Source organism: Pinus tabuliformis, chromosome X, assembly GCF_031772625.1.
Source record: "Pinus tabuliformis cultivar Carrire ecotype Pingquan chromosome X, CPIR1, whole genome shotgun sequence".
NCBI lineage: Eukaryota > Viridiplantae > Streptophyta > Pinopsida > Pinales > Pinaceae > Pinus > Pinus tabuliformis.
The window spans coordinates 1,594,689,352-1,594,707,488 of NC_142308.1; positions in this window are offsets into that span (position 1 = coordinate 1,594,689,352).

Here is an 18,137-nt window from a genome sequence, read left to right on the forward strand (position 1 = left end):
TTTATCACTTATGCATCATTTCTTAGTATATTCGTGTTATTTGTAGGAAGAAGGGCAGTCATTATGCCTATGTAGCTAATACATGATGATTTCAGGTTTTTTGGCATTAAATGGAGCAAAGACCACGCAAATGGAGACAAGGAGACAGCCAAGGTAGCATTGCGGGTTTATAGGGAGGTTGTCCACAGTATTGAATGACTTCCCTCGTGATCTCCACCCCAACTCCGAGCTCCAACAGCTATCGCCACCGAGCTAGAAGGCAGCCAACGGATTCTACAGGAACAACAGTTCACTTTGAGTTGGACAACCAAGCTCCACTAATTGAGGAGGCCAGCTTGGCCCTCATCATGTATAAATGTTAAGGCTGTTGCCTTCGATGAGACTCTTGAACTTTTTTTATAGATCTTGGATTATGAGCTGTAGCTCTGTTTTTGCTCTTTGTAAGCCAATTTTGGCATGTTGTTAGACTCATGATTATGATATTTTAATAAAGGCATTCAGATTTGGATTCGATTCTGAGTTCTTAGGGGAGCTATAGCTCTCAGGTTAGGGCCCAACCTGAGAGCAATAGACCTCCTTTATTTTGTATTGTTACTTGTTTTTTTCCATTGCATTTCTTTCCTTTACTTGCACTTGAAAAATACAGTTTGCTGAGTTGACTGTTTCGGTTTGGTTATGTAGGTTAGTTTCATGAATACAGTTGTTTCAGTAGTTCAGAATTAGCATAGGGAGATTGAAGTTGCTTTGAGTTCAAAAAGGTTCAATGCATGCTCACTTTCACCTCTGTTTGGGGACCGCAAGTGTAGACCGTGCCAACTGCCAAAAAAAACATTGTTTTAACATATGCATGCAAGTATTGTTGAAATGTTTTCGATTGAAGAGTTGTCCATGCGATTTTATCTTGAGTAATGACTCTTTGGTTCAGTATCATGCACAAATTCCTTTCAGCTTACATTGTTATTCTTTGATTCCTAATAAAACAGTTAGAATAGGTTGGTGAACTTTCGTTTACATGCAAGATAAAGGTGATTTGTTTCATTTACACTGTGCAGCACCACTTCATCGTGTTCTTATCTTTCTGAACCGTGCCTAAGCCACCTACTCATCCTCTGTTCAGCTCATTTGCCTTCCAACTCTTCTATTATCCACGTTGCTCAATCGTTTTGACCTTCCATTGCCCCTACCCTTCTATCGACCAACCAGCTCTATCCACTCTCTCTCCACCTCATCTCTCTGTCCATAGGCCATCTCAAGCTCCTCTTTCATCATACCCATCCATCCATACAGTTCCTTCACTCCTCCATTACCCAAAACTCCGACTGTAGGACATCCTGTAGAAGTTAGCAGACTTCCTGTAGAAATCCCGAGTTTCCTGTAGGATCCCCTGCAGACATCCTGTAGAAGCCTGCAAACACGGTTGCCAAGCACCTGAATGTTGTGGACTTCTGTGGAATCATGTGAGGGATCCCCTGGAACCTCTTAGAGTCCTCCTGACCTTTCCCAAGCCTTCCTTCCCTTCAACTACCCCTGCACAGTCAAGACCTAGTAAGAAGCACAATCACAATAACTCCACCCACTTGAGAAAAAATACAAAAATGTTTTCTCTTCAATGAAAGTAGTTCAAATTCATGCATCTCATCTCACTAGAAGTAATGGCATCATTTCTAGAAGTTTGCACTCCCACCATTGCATCATAGAGATTAAACTAGTTAGATTAGGGTTTACTAGGGTTTCCCTGTTTGGTTGGCTTTCAGTTCATTCTTGCAAAGTAGGTTAATTTCCTTTAAGATAGCCTTCATTCATCATTTAGAAAGCTTCTTCTGAGAACATATAGAAGTTGGCTTGAGCCCTAGTGGACTTGTGCCAGCTGACCAAGTGACAACTGCGACAAGAGCTAGTACTTGTGCATACAGCACCGTCGCTTCCAAGTTTGTTACGAACTACCGGGTTGATAAAATTAGAGATAGGAAGCTCCAGGAGTTGTAGCATTATTGCTACAATACTGGAGCCCACCATATTTTTGGCGCTGTTGCCGGGGAAGCGTCAGAGTATTAGTAATTGTTGCTTTTCTTCTATTTTCTTACTCTCGCCTTCTGCCAAGTAGTTTATTTCATTTCCATTCTGCAAAAGTAGCATAGACATCTCCTGCTTTCATAGATTAGCATTTCAATTCCGCAATTTCAATTCTGCAAGCATAGATTAGCCTTTCAATTCTGCAAGCGTAGACTAGCATTTCCATTCCTGCAATTTCATTTGAGCAAAATAGATTAGTCCTTTCCTGCTTTCATTTCAATTCTGCATTTTTATTTTCAGCAAGATAGTTAGTTGTAGATCAATCTGTTTCAGTTTTGCAGGTACCAGAGAAAAAAAACAAAAGCAATCAAAAAGTCTTTCCATTTCATGCCTCGTAGGAACCGAGATAAAACAGGCAAATTCCTACCCAACACCCCCACCACATCACTGAGTCACCCTTCTCTCTTCTCAGGTGACAGTGATCCAGAAGAACCTATAGGTGAACCTCCTGAGATATACGAAGATCCTATAGCAGAAGAAGAATTAGAGACCATCCCATCTGAAGCTATGGCTGATAGTAGAAGAGAAGATGAGAGAATAGAAGGTGCCTTTCCCATCCGAGAAACCAATGGAGAAATGAAAATGAAAAACATTAGCCCCTCCGCTCTGCCTCACTTCCATGGACTGACTACTGAAGATCTTGATACCTTCCTGTTTGAGTTTGCTGTCCTTTGTAGAACCTATGACTATACTGAAGATGAGCAAAAGCTGAAACTCTTCCCTTCCACTCTTAAAAATGCAGCATTACACTGGTTCATGGGCTTACCTGGGAATAGTATCACCACTTGGGCTCAGATGTAGCAAGCTTTCAATACCAAGTACAGGGACTACTGTAGGTCCAAGGAAACCAAGGGAGAAATCTTTCGGATGACCATGGGAAATGATGAGTCCTTAGAGGATTATGAGGAGAGGTTCCAACTTAGCTATAAGCGGGCCAGGTGCACTCTTGACCCTGAATCCCTCAAGTTGGTCCTGCTCCGAGGAGTCCCTGAAGAACTTTTAGATACCCTTCACATGTTAGCTGGGGGAGATATTTACCAGCTGCCTTATGAGGACATCAAGACTGTGTTCAGAAACCACTCTAGGGCAGCCCGGAAACGAGGTAGAGGAAACCCTCTCTCAACTAGTATTCCTTTCTCCAAGCATGAGTTTGCAAATCAATTAGAAGATCTTAAGAGTGAGGTGAGATAGACCATTGCCATGCAACTGGACACATTCAGGATCCAGCAGAAGAAGGAAGAAGCTGAGAGGGCCTTGGCTATCTTCTGCCCTAGATGTACAAGGAGACACCCTAAGAACGAATGCCCATTGCATTCGGTTGAAGTGTGCTTCGTTTGTGAGGAGGACCATCCCACAAATCAATGTCCAACCTTACCTGGGTTTAAAGCTATGTACCAAGGGACAGAAGCCCCCACTGAACCTCTCTATTACCTCAACCAAAGGAGGCCACAAGGACCTAGACCTTACCAGCAGGGGATGCAAGGGGCACCTCAAGCTTATTACAGCCCCAACCAATCGACTCCTATGCCTTCCTGGGGTCCCCCTGCTCATCCTTCCTGGTCCATGCCTCCTCCATGGTCTTATCCACCTCAGTACCCTACTCAGCCTACTACTCATTCTTATCATTCACATGCCCAGCCACAGCCTCAGTGGAATGCACCTCAGTCGGGGTGGAGGCCCCAGTACAATACTCCTCCCGCCATTTTGCCTCCACCACCAGTTCAACCTCAGCCATTACCTCCTGCTCCTCCAAGGCAACCTCAAATGCCTGCTCAACCGAACCCAAATCCCAACAATAGACAGGCCCAGTAGGTATACACTAGGGAAACATCATGTCCTACCTATGCTGTGGAGATCCAGGAGATCAATCTTCGATCTGGAAAGACTCTTCCAGATCGCCAACCTCCTCCCCCAGAGGACGAGGAGGATAAACAGGAAAGTGAACCAAAGGCTATTCAACCCTTTCCTGAGAGACTAACAGCCACCACACAACCCAACCCAGAAGAGGATGAGCTTTTGGGAGAGCTCAAGCAGTTGTGTGTGAAAATACCACTTCTCCAAGCCATCAAGGATGTGCCTATATACAACAAACTGGTTAAGGAAAAGTGTTTTAAACACCCAGGCAGGCGAAAGAGAGATGCTTCAACCATCAATGTCTTAGGAAAACTGTCTGACCTTATGTTAGGGCAAGTCATCTGCCCAAAGTACCTAGATCCTGGGAATCCTGTAGTAGATGTCCACATCAATGGCACCATCATACCTCACACCTTGATTGATCTGGGGGCTGCCATTAATGTGATGACCAGGGATACCATGCTCAAACTCAATCTTCAGGGTTCCTTGAGGAAGACCTCGACAGTACTACAACTAGCAGATCGCTCCACTGTGACTCCCGAAGGGATTGTGGAGGATGTCTTGGTCTCTGTCGACTCTTGGGAATAACCTACAGATTTCCTAGTTCTGCAACCCAAGGAAAAGCTTACTGGATATCCTCTCATTTTGGGAATGCCTTGGTTAGCCACTGCAGATGCTTACATCAGTTGCCGTGCAGGAAACATGACCATCAAAAACGGCCCTATGTCCAAGCAACTAGTCCTATATCCTCCTGCCCAACCCTCCTTAGAGCATGACTTACCACTGTGGTTGGGGGAAGGAGAAGAGGATGAGGTGTACTCAGCACCTTTGTGCACCCTAGATACCACTAGAAGAGACCCCCCAACCGAGGATGACTTGATTGAGACTTTGATCCAGTATCCACCTTCCAGTGCACTATCCTTAGAGAAATTGGTGGAGGACGCCCAAGCCAGCACCTTAGTGGATCTTTGTACCACCAACCCTATTACTCCCAGAGTCAAGAATGTGGAGTTCGGCCCTGAGAGATCGTTAAAGATCAGCTCCTCCCTATCTCCTTCCCAGGAAAAGGAGCTGTGTAGCCTGTTGGCCAGTCACCTAGATGCTTTTGCTTGGAGCTATAAGGAGATGAAAGGAGTCCATCCCTCGGTCTGTACCCATCATATATACATCAAAGAGAGTTGTAAACCGGTTAGGCAACCTCAGAGGAGAATGAATCCAGCCCTTAAGGACATTGTCAAGGAAGAATTGCAAAAATTGTTGGATGCCGGATTCATTTACCCCATCTCAGATAGTGAATGGGTGTCCCCTCTAGTGTTGGTTCCCAAGAAAAATGGGAAGTGGAGAATCTTTGTGGACTATCGAGAACTGAACAAAGCTACCAAGAAAGACCATTTCCCTCTACCTTTCATAGATCAAGTGTTGGATGGACTGGCAGGAAAGAAGTTCTTCTCTTTCCTGGATGGGTTTAGCGGGTACAACCAAATCCAAATCAGCTCGGACGACCAAGATAAGACCACCTTCACTTGTCCTTGGGGTACCTTTTCCTACCGAGTCCTTCCCTTTGGGCTATGCAATGCTCCTGCTACCTTCCAAAGAGCTGTCTTGAGCATCTTCTCGGAGTTGGTCCATGATGCGGTGGAAATCTATATGGATGACTTCACTCCTTATGGGTCCAACTTCCAGGAAGCATTGTCCAATCTAGGAAAGGTCCTAACCAAATGCATTGAGATGAACCTGTCCCTTATTCCTGAAAAATATGAATTCCTGATGACTGAAGGGACTGTTCTAGGCCATACCATTTCTTGCCAAGGCTTACAAGTGGATCCTAACAAAATTGCTCTCATCAAGAAGGTTCCACCTCCCCAAAAGGTAAGGGATGTCCGGAGTTTCTTAGGATTAGCAGGGTATTACCGGAGATTCATTAAAGACTTCAGCAAGCTAGCCTCGCCACTGTTTGGTCTGTTGGCAAAAGATGTGGAGTTTAAATGGACTGACGATTGTCAGAGGGCTTTGAATGAATTAAAGGACAAGTTGGTGTCAGCCCCAATCTTGAGAGGCCCAAACTGGGCCCTACCTTTCCACATCCACATTGATGCCTCAAATAAAGCCATCGGGGCAGCTTTAGGACAAGTTGAACAGAAACTTCCATATTCCATTTACTTTGTTAGCAAAAACTTGTCCAAAGCCGAGCTGAATTACACTGTAACCGAGAAAGAGTTCTTAGCTGTGGTCCATGCATTGAACAATTTCCGTCATTATATTACTGGCTATCAAACCTTTGTACATACGAATCATGCTGCAATTAGATATTTAATGAATAAACCAGATGTGAATGCTCGTATTATTAGATGGTTACTTTTGTTGCAGCAGTTTGACTTGACCATTGTTGACAAACCAGGTAAAGAAAATGTTGTTGCTGACTTTTTATCTAGATTAGATTTGTCTGCAGATGAGGATGGAACAGTGGATGACCAGATGGCCGATGAACATCTGTTTGCTATCTCAGTACTCTCTCCATGGTTTGCTGATATAGCAAACTACCTTGTTTCAGCACAGTTCCCTCCGCACCTATCTTCAAGAGAGAAGAGCAGAATCATCAGAAAAAGTGCCTCATTTACTTGGATCGGGGGCAATCTGTTCAAGCTTGGCCCTGATCAGATCTTAAGGTGTTGTGTAAGGGAGGAGGAAGTCTTTGATATCCTCCTCACCTGTCATGATGGGCCTTCTGGAGGACATTTTGCAGCAAAGAGGACTACCTTCAAAATCCTGCAGGCAGGCTACTATTGGCCCACACTTCATCAAGATGTCAGAAGATATATCAGCCAATGTGACCGATGCCAAAGAATGGGGAAACCGACTCCAAGGGATGAGATGCCTCTCCAACCTCAAGTGACTCTTGAGCCATTTGAGAAGTGGGGTATGGATTTTGTGGGTCCAATCAACCCTCCTTCGAGGCAAAGGTTTTACATCATTGTGTGCACTGACTACCTGACAAAGTGGGCAGAGACTAAAGCAATCAAGGCAGCAACAGAAGAGAAGGTGGCAGAGTTCTTAAGAGAAAACATCTTCTACAAATTCGGCTACCCAAGAGAGCTGGTCACCGATCAAGGGAGCCAGTTCACATCCAACTTGATTGAAGACCTGCTAGCTCACCACAAGATCAAGCATAGGACTTCCACCCCCTATCATCCACAAGCAAATGGGCAAGTGGAAGTCACCAACAGAGCATTGGAAGGGATTTTGACTAAGGTGGTGAGCAGCAGTAGGAAAGATTGGACAGATCGCCTGGTTGAGGCCACATGGGCTTACAACACCACCTGGAAGACCACTACCGGCTTCACACCTTTTGAGCTGGTCTATGGGAAGAAAGCTTTGCTGTCCATTGAGTTCGAGTACAACACTTTGAGGATAGCAGCTCAGCTAGATCTAGATCTCAGCCATGCACAACAAGAAAGGTTATTGCAGCTGAATGGACTGGACGAGCACCGGATGCAGGCCCTCCTTCACTCAGAAGTGGTTCAACTTCAGAGAAAGGTGTGGCATGACCAACATCTCCATGACAAGCAATTCCAGCCGGGAGATTGGGCCTTGTTATATGACTCCAGATACAAAGATTTCAAGGGGAAGCTGAGAACCAGATGGCTAGGACCATATGCAGTGGAAAAATGCCATGAAAATGGATCTATTCTTATTCGAACCATTGATGAGGAAGCCATCCCCATGCTTGTCAATGGGCATCGCTTGAAGATCTACAGGAAGCCTCTCTCAAGACAAGAGTTCATCAAAACTATGGAGAAATCAGTGATGGTCATAGAGAAGGGTTCTACCTCTGCTTTGGGCATACCCTGAAAGATTAAAAAATAAAATAAAATAAAATAATAATAATAATAATAATAAAGATCCTTGGGTGAAAACCTTTCTGAGGCTCCCAAGGCAGGTGGTAGGGGTGAAAACCTCATTGAGGCGCCCCTATTGTCTTTCAAAAAAAAAAAAGAGATTTGAAAAGATCCTTGAGTGAAAACCTCTCCGAGGCGCTTAAGGCAGATGGCAAGGGTGAAAACCTCATTGAGGCGCCCCTGTTATCTTTCAAAAAAAAAAAAAAAAAAAAAAAAGAGAAAAAAAAGGAAAAAAACAATAAGCAAAAAGATAGGGACAACAAGTTCATAGTGTGAAAATGCATGCAAGTTGCAGGTGTTCTATGAAGGTGAGGAGGACTCTTAATGCAAAGCCAAAGATCCTTATCATGCTGCCAAGGGACCTCACCAGCACCTCCTCCAAGAATATTCAGTTCCTCCAAGGTATGTGCACAATGTCATCATGGCCTGAGTCTTCTACAGGAAGATGCAGACTTTCTACAGGAAGATGCAGACTTTCTACAGGAAGGTGCAGACTTTTCTACAGGAAACGCAACTTTTCTACAGGAAAGTTCTGTATTTCTACAGGAAGCCTCCTGTAGAAGTTCGGGAAGGGCCAAAATTCATTTTATGAGGAGATCTAACGACCAAGGGTCGGTTTGGACGCATGCAAGCTACTGTTGTCACCCTTATACATTGCTGTCACCTCTTTCTACCGTCCCTGTCGACATGCAACCAAGTTACCTGCACAATCAAAGCAGATCAGTGAGTTATCAAGAGAAAAGCAATTTTTGCACTAAAAAAAAACGCTGAGATGTCATACCATATCCATCCCAGCCATCCATGAGCTCTGTGAGCGTGATCGTGGGGCCATTGCCTTCGTCGTGCAGCATGCACCCGAGGAGGAAGAAACTGTTACAGGACATCCTGTAGGAGTCCAGTAACAGTTAAGACCCGCTGGAGTGCACACCATATACAAGGAAAACGTGGGCACATGCAGCTGAAGCATCCGATCCAGTGTCAGCGACCTGTGAATACGAACCTTCGGGCCTGCGCAAATCCACCAGCAGAAAATAAATCCACTCATCGTCGTCCAAAAGCCTAAACGATCGTGTTGCGGCCGCGCAGGTAAGTGTCTCGACCCTTTCTTCCGACAAATTGAATGAATTTTACTTTGAAAATGTTTGCAAAGTGTGAAATGGATGGGTTGAGCGGTTGTATGGTCAATCGATTGGCCACGTCGACCAGTCAGCTGGTCGAGCTGGATGTGTGAATGGTGGCCGTGGAGAAAACGGGCAGTGGGCACGTGAGAACCGTCCACTCGGGGAGAAACGAGTTCTAACAAGAATGGCGGCGGCGGATCTGCGGGAATGATGCGGCAGTAAGTAAACTTGCAGAAGAATGATGGTGTGACGTCGCCCAACGGTCCGGCAGGGACAGCTCACCCCCACGCCACAGATTCCGCCGATTCAAATCTAATTGGCTAGATTATCAACCTCATGCATTTATCATTCACCGTTTGCGACTCAAGTAATCATCCGGATCCCTCTGTAGTTCGATACTCCGAGTCTTTGGCCATCAGAACGCCTGTGAAGCTACAACAAGAGCGCAGAACCACTGCAGTATCCCCCGGAAATCGCGCGCTGCTCCTACAGGAAAGCTGTTTCTACAGGAAGTCGGGTTCCTCACGTCAAAAGGTGGCGGATTAGAAAGGTAATCCTGAACTCTCCATGCAATTGGTTTTTGAAGGTGGCAGAATCGTCGTCTACAGTCTGGTCGAAGAAAAATTGTTGCAATTTTTGTCTGCCGTGCATGAACTGTCGTCCTACAGGATGTCAGTATAATTAGCTGTGTTAAAGGTTTGCAGGGGGTAAGCTTTGTGAATTATGTGCATGACAGAGGTGTAATCCTACGCTCTGTCCCAGTAGACCGAATTTCTTTCCCATTTGCCACCTCCAGCTAACACAACAGTTTTTTCACAATGCCGGGTGGGTTCATCAGAAGGGAGCCCACTGATTCAACAAAGTTAAGAGAAAATCCTGAGGTGGTGGAGCTCTTCACACGAGCACAATGGATATCCTTCTGTGACAAATTGCAGGGCTATGATGACGTAGTGGCAGAAGAGTTTTTGCAAGCTCTGAGGCCGAAATCTAAAACGTTGGCCATTGTTACCTTTAGGGGTCTGAGCCTCAAACTCACCCCACAATTCATCGACCGAGTTACGGAGCTCCTAATGGGATTACCATGGGATAAAGAAGAAAGGAAACTGAGCCAACAAGCTAAGAAAGAATTCTTTCCACCAGAGGAGGAATTCTCAGAAGACAAAAATGGGGTTCGTAGAACCAGTTTACTGCCACCATGGAATGAAGTGAGCCTGCAAATTATGAAGTACATCACCTGCGAAGGCCGTTTTAGCATTGTCTACGGGTACCACTTTCGGTTACTCAATGAATTACGGCACCAGATGGAGCTACCTGTAGAAAACAAACTCAGTCTCCCTTACTTTCTACTACAGTCTCTGATTGAGTGTGCAACCAAGCTGAAAGAAGGCATACCAGACCAGGTAGCCCACCATGGATTGATCCAACTCCTCATGGAGGATGCGCTCCACACGTACAAGGTTCCCCTCTCATGGGAAGACTTCAGGAATTTGACAAAGGATGGGGATATAAAGATGCTAACTGAAGAGCTCGGTTCTTCTAGCAGTGAGGAGAAAGAGTCAGTGGCCGCAGTAAAGAAAGAAAAAGGCCAAAAGACCCCGACCACAGAGCAGAAGAAAAAGCAAGAGAAGAAACAAGAGAAAAAGGATGACAAGGAGAAAGATGACACACCCATCTTGACAGCAAGAGAGAAAAGGTTGCAAGGCAGAGTGGACAAGGCTGAGAAGGTCCACATCAGCAAGAGTACCTCGACAGCGACCGCAACTAAGTCAAAAAGCAAAACTCATGCAGCAAAGCAACCCAAGGCGGCAACACCTGTTTCTACAGGAAAGCCGAAACCGGCTTCTACAGGAAGCCCGAAAATTATTGAAAAAGGGTCTTCTACAGGAAGCCCGAAAATTACTAAAACAGGGTCTTCTACAGGAAGCCCGAAATTGACTAAAACAGGGTCTTCTACAGGAAGCCCTGAAAAAGTGAAACCCAAGGAGAAGAAAGCTGACATTCGTGAAAGGGAGGCAGCAGCTGTGCTGGCCGGCCTCAGCACACCTCCTAAGCCAAGGGAGAAGAGAAATAGGGAGACCCCTCTATACTTTAAAGCTCAAAGAAGTGTGAGGATAAAGATGGGCAAGCCACAGCCTCCGTCCAGCAGCCCCATCATCATTGAAGATGCCCCTGCTTCACCCAAGGAAAGGTCCCCCTCGAGGATATCAGTCACCTATGAGAGGGGAAGCCCGAAGAAAACTACATGGCAAGAAAGAGTAGACCAATTGACTGAAAAAGCTCGGCTACAGGATGCTGAAAATGCTCTACAGGATACCTTATCCAGGCTTAAAGAAACTGAGAGAATGGAAGAAGAGCCCTTATCACCACCAAGGGAGGGTGAAGTAGAGCCACCAAAGGACGTGGAGGAAGAGCATATACCAGAGCCCAGCCCTCAGCCAAGTCTGAGTTCCTATAACAACTTTTTAGAGGCTGGAAAAATCATACCTCAGAAATTTACTGTGCCACTGTTTTTTGCATTAGAGGAAGAAAGAGTCCGTACACACACGTGGATGAAAATAGCAAAGTCAAAGGGTGTGGCAAACATAGGTCCCTTACAGGAGCAGCTGAAGGAGGCCAGAAGTGAATTATCCATGGCCAAACACGTGGCAAATTGCCAACGTGTGTTTCTATAGGAAGAAAACCAGAAACTGAGATTGCAGCTACAGGAGCTGAGGGCAGGGACAGGTACATCCTCCAAGGACACCACAGAGGAACAACAAGGCAAAGAGGAACTGAACACCGGTCTTGGAGAGCCAACCACACTTCTACAGGAAGCAGAACAGCAAGCACAAATTGAGGTGCAAGCTCTCAGAGAACAGCTGCAGCAGAAAGATGCACAATTGGCCTGCATGGCCAGCTGGGCCATGGATGCTATCCAATGCAGACATCCAGCGAAATCCTATGGCTTGTACTTGAAAGACCAATGGCTGCAATTCCAGATCAATACCTTGGCGCAAAGAGGTATCTCTCAGCTCCAAGACCCGCAACAATTCACTGAAGTTTGCAGTACTAGCTCATCAGAGGATAGGGCCAAATTAGCGGAGTTCTACCTCCACAATCTGGCCCTGCCTAATGAAGTTTCATAGGATCCCAATACGGCCTTGGGAGATATGCAATTATTGGCATTTGCCTCATGGCTGAACCATGAGGACAAAAGAGCAGCAGAAGCCAAGGCAATTATGAACTGGGAGCTGAACGAACCATTGCTCATCAGACCAGAACCAGGGGATCCAATTGCACTAATCTCGGCACACCAACATTTGTCATCTGACCCTCAAGCTTCATTAAGTTATATGGATAAACAGGCCCAAGCCATAGCTCATTTTGAGGACATGGAGAGATTGTTAGGAGACAACGCTGTCCAAGCATGCACACGCAGATGGAATACATTGGCACACAGTCTGAAAATCCGAGAGTATCATACCCCAACTCGGATGAGGGAAGGGTAGCCCTCTATAAGAAATCCATGCAAAACCTCCAGGCCAGCTGGATTGGCCTTAAACTCAGCCCACCACTGCTGCTAGGATTGATGGAAGGCAGCACAGAGACAGATGATAATGAATAATGGGAAGAGGTAGACAGAAGGGCTGGGTTTCATATCAGCAAAGAGGACACTACTACAGAGGCTTGGGATGTAAGGGTAGCAGTAAAGTCAATGAATGATGAAGAGTTGGACTAGTTGCTCAAGGATGAGCAAATATTTTAGCTGGGGGGTGATGATGAGCCCCAAATTTTGGTAACAATTTGGGCTCATTTGGCCTACTTACCTTGCTCAACCCTTCATATTTTTATCACTTATGCATCATGTCTTAGTATTTTCGTGTTATTTGTAGGAAGAAGGGCAGCCATTATGCCTACGTAGCTAATACATGATGATTTCAGGTTTTTTGGCATTAAATGGAGCAAAGACCACGCAAATGGAGACAAGGAGACAACCAAGGTAGCATTGCGGGTTTATAGGGAGGTTGTCCACAGTCTTGAATGACTTCCCTCGTGATCTCCATCCCAACTCCGAGCTCCAATAGCTATCACCACCGAGCTAGAAGGCAGCCAACGGATTCTACAGGAACAACAGTTCACTTTCAGTTGGACAGCCAAGCTCCACTAATTGAGGAGGCCAGCTTGGCCCTCATCATGTATAAATGTTAAGGCTGTTGCCTTCGATGAGACTCTTGAAATTTTGTTATAGATCTTGGATTACGAGCTGTAGCTCTGTTCTTGCTCTTTGTAAGCCAATTTTGGCATGTTGTTAGACTCATGATTATGATATTTTAATAAAGGCAGTCAGATTTGGATTCGATTCTGAGTTCTTAGGGGAGCTATAGCTCTCAGGTTAGGGCCCAACCTGAGAGCAATAGACCTCCTTTCTTTTGTATTGTTACTTGTTTTTTTCCATTGCATTTCTTTCCTTTACTTGCACTTGAAAAATACAGTTTACTGAGTTGACTGTTTCGGTTTTGGTTATGTAGGTTAGTTTCATGAATACAGTTGTTTCAGTAGTTCAGAATTAGCATAGGGAGATTGTAGTTGCTTTGAGTTCAAAAAGGTTGAATGCATGCTCACTTTCACCTCTGTTTGGGGACCGGAAGTGTAGACCGTGCCAACTGCCAAAAAAAACATTGTTTTAACATATGCATGCAAGTATTGTTGAAATGTTTTCGATTGAAGAGTTGTCCATGCGATTTTATCTTGAGTAATGACTCTTTGGTTCAGTATCATGCACGAATTCCTTTCAGCTTACATTGTTGTTCTTTGATTCCTAATAAAACAGTTAGAATAGGTTGGTGAACTTTCGTTTACATGCAAGATAAAGGTGATTTGTTTCATTTACACTGCGCAGCACGACTTCATCGTGTTCTTATCTTTTTGAACCGTGCCTAAGCCACCTACTCATCCTCTGTTCAGCTCATTTGCCTTCCAACTCTTCTATTATCCACGTTGCTCAATCTTTTTGACCTTCCATTGCCCCTACCCTTCTATCGACCAACCAACTCTATCCACTCTCTCTCCACCTCATCTCTCTGTCCATAGGCCATCTCAAGCTCCTCTTTCATCATACCCATCCATCCATATAGTTCCTTCACTCCTCCATTACCCAAAACTCCGACTGTAGGACATCCTGTAGAAGTTAGCAGACTTCCTGTAGAAATCCCGAGTTTCCTGTAGGATCCCCTGCAGACATCCTATAGAAGCCTGCAAACACGGTTGCCGAGCACCTGAACATTGTGGACTTCTGTGGAATCATGTGAGGGATCCCCTGGAACCTCTTAGAGTCCTCCTGACCTTTCCCAAGCCTTCCTTCCCTTCAACTACCCCTGCACAGTCAAGACCTAGTAAGAAGCACAATCACAATAACTCCACCCACTTGAGCAAAAATACAAAAATGTGTTCTCTTCAATGAAAGTAGTTCAAATTCATGCATCTCATCTCACTAGAAGTAATGGCATCATTTCTAGAAGTTTGCACTCCCACCATTGCATCATAGAGATTAAACTAGTTAGATTAGGGTTTACTAGGGTTTCCCTGTTTGGTTGGCTTTCAGTTCATTCTTGCAAAGTAGGTTAATTTCCTTTAAGATAGCCTTCGTTCATCATTTAGAAAGCTTCTTCTGAGAACATATAGAAGTTGGCTTGAGCCCTAGCGGACTTGTGCCAGCTGACCAAGTGACAGCTGCGACAAGAGCTAGTACTTGTGCATACAACACCGTCGCTTCCAAGTTTGTTACGAACTACTGGGTTGATAAAATTAGAGATAGGAAGCTCCAGGAGTTGTAGCATTATTGCTACAATACTGGAGCCCACCACTAACCCCTAAAGGAACAAGGTCAACTGATTACAACTTCTCCCAGAAGTTCTCCATGAAAAACTGCTCAGAACTGGTTAAAACAGGATCATTTCACCTGCTCCATAGGAAAAGTGCGCTGCATCTCACCTAAGTACACTCTGTGGTTGCGTTGCATTTCAGAAAGCCCTTCTATGGGGTGCGATGGGCGAGAAGTGACAAATGGCAGTGTCATTCCACGAGGTGGAGAGGCATGGAATCTTCCAGAAACTTCTCCTGTGACACTTGCCTCTCTGAATTCGACCAAGGATGAGTAAGAGATCATCAATCTCCAAGTGGAAGAAAGAACTATCAGAGGGAAGACACTAATCAAATCACAAGCTGACTCATCTCCCTTACAGGTATCTATATATGGATCCCTCATCCCAGAGATCCAGAGGCTGGAATTTTGCATCTTGTAAGGAATTGTTGTTGGTTTCTTGAGACAACATCATAGTGTTGGGTGATCTAAGCTTTGTATGAGGTGAAGAAGGGATTACTTGCTGAGAGGATGATGCTAGGTCAGAACAACTGGTTGTAACTCCCTTGGATCTTTCTTGATTATCAATAAAAGCTATTCAAGTTTTCCTCCATACTCTTGTGTAATTTATGTTTTATGCATTTGTATGGTCAATTTACATCTGATCCTAGATTGTTTATGATTATAGATCCATGTCCTTGTATAGTGTTATGCTACTGTGATTCTACAGGTACTCTGTGAAGCTGGGCGTACAAGGAAGCAAGTAGCGAAGGACTATCGGAAGAGAGAGGAATCGAACTAGGAGCCAAGCGCAAGACATAGGTTGGTCTCCTTTGTTCTTCTCTCATCTATATTTCATAAAGGAAAAACGAAAGTAGCTTTACTTTGTTTGTTTCTAAGGTAGCTACCACACCTTAGTGGGATAAGCAGTTCTGTATAGACACTTTTCCCCGTAACAGCTCCTCCAACCGATCCTGTGCTACGAAGAGGTCCACAGTGCACTGTTCTGCAGTCTGCTAGATCTGCTCCACTCTTTCAGCCGAAGTCTCACTGTCAGGGGCAAATCCCTATCTTAAGGCATGCATCATCTTCATGTGTGTGAGCTTTACTTTGATGTTTGTAGTGATGAGGAAGACCTCATCAATCCAAGGTTGGACACGCGCTTTAAGGATTGCCTCTTTCTATTGCGCAACTTCCATCTGTTCCTTCAATGCCTTTGCCTACTGTAGCTTCGCAAGTCGTTGGGTTAGGACAACTATCTATGTCATTCCACGCACATTGTCATATTGCACTTGAAGTTCCTGCACCTCCATTTCCAGGTGCTGTATGTTGGGGTCCTCTTGTATTAAAGTGAGGACTGCAAAGGATTCTTCCAACATAGCGGTGCAGTTCTGTACTACCTGGCATATTTCTTCCATCCCTTTTTGAATAGCACCATCGCGTTATTCCCTAACTTCTAGGTGTGTAGAGGACTGCACCTTTAATTGTATCTTGGCAATCTAAAGGTTGAGGTCTAGCTGTACCCTCGTTGCTTCCTCCTTTGCTGCGCGGAATCCATTGGCTAATTTGTGGATTCGCACTCCAACTGGGAATGCGGTGACATGCTTCCTCTACCATTTTCTCCAACCGCCGATTCTACACAAGCACTTCATCGCGCTATAGACTAAGTTGCTCAATGTTGATTCTTTATTCGTTGAGCATCTGTACTATGTGTCCTTCCCTAGAGTAGAGTTCTACTGTCACTCCGTCATGCAGCTGGTATAATATATCCTATGGAAGGGCAGCCAAGTTTAGGCCAAGTCCCTTGATCCTGCCCACCGCGGCTCTGTCCTCCTCACTTTCCGCTGTTAGTGCTCCTGCCAGCATCACTATGGTGTTAGCCATTTTTGTGCGCAGTAGCTGCTCCACTGCTGATGTACATGCCTCACTGTAGGAAGCTACCTTCCGTTCCTGTGGGGCCTGTACCTGAAGTTCCTACAGCTGCGTCCTTATGGCCCTCAATACATGTTTTTTCTCCATCATATCTTCCTGAAGTGATTCCCGGGTGACCTCACAAACTGTGTCACTGATGTCATAGAGATCACCCTCTGTTAATGTAATTGGCTCAATGTCTAGTTTGGAAGCCTTGGCCTTCTTTCATGGACCTGACCGCTCCATGACGTGAAGCCATTTCAGTTGGGTGGACGTCGTGCTTGGGTTCACGCCTTCTGCTATATCTGGTCCCTGTCCCGTGGACACGTTTTGGCCCCCTTCCTCCTGCATTGCAGTGGCCCCTGTTGCTTATGCTGTTGCTACTCTTTTGGCGGCCTTTGCCTGTTCTGCGGTTTCCTTTGCTAGTTCATGGACGACCCTTACCTTCACGGCTGCTTGTTTGTTGCACCTTTGCTAGGCCAAATTTGTGACATGCAACTTGGTTGCCTCCTTCTGCTTCTATGCTACTATTCTATCCCTTTCTACCAGATTTGGAGTGCGCCACTCGGGAGACCATGATTCGAGCACAGAGAATATGGCATCATCAATTGCGATGAAAGGAAGCTTAGTCCAGTTCTGTGCCAGATCCTTACGTGCCTTGATATACACATTGTGCATATCCACCTTGAAGTCTGCAAATCTCCGTAGACTGTTGTACACTATGGGGGATAGGTGCGGCCTCCTGTTAATCCACATCTGGATGCTTGCCTCCATGAGCACCAAGAAGATTTTAGTCTCGTGGATTTACGTGGCATCCTTTGTATCCCAGAGCGATGCATATTTTTCCGCCTCTGGCAAGTCCTGTTCAATATGAGGGAACTTACTGTCCTCAGGCAGTTCCCCTGTCACCAATAAAATGGACAAGAGCAACCACGTGTAATGGAAGGTCTTGCCCTACTCTTGAGCTTCCTTGCAGTTGGTTAGGAATTCTTCACAAAGGAATTCAGCCCAGTTGAATTGGACCCCCTTCGTGCATTGTTTTTCCAGTGCAACGACTAGCGCTGGTACATCATCTCCTTGGCATTTTCTCATCACTTTCTTGGATAGCAGTTGGGTGGTGACATGCACCCCTTTGTCTTTAATTCTACTGATTGCGTACCCTCTCTTCTTTTTTTCAAATTTATACTTCTTCTTCATGGCCTCTATGAGCGCCAAATCTCCACTTTTTCCAACTATCTTCGCGAGGTCTTGTCCCTTACAGGGAAGCTGGGAAATCCTATGGATAAGCTCCACCATGATGGGAATAGGCTCCTCCAGCCATAAGTACCCATCGCGCACCAGGCAAAAGCTCATGATCGGTGCGCGTTGAAAGTGCAGAACCCATAGTAGGTGGAGTAGCCCAACCTTCTCCACACCAGCTACCATTTTTGCGGCTCTAGCACT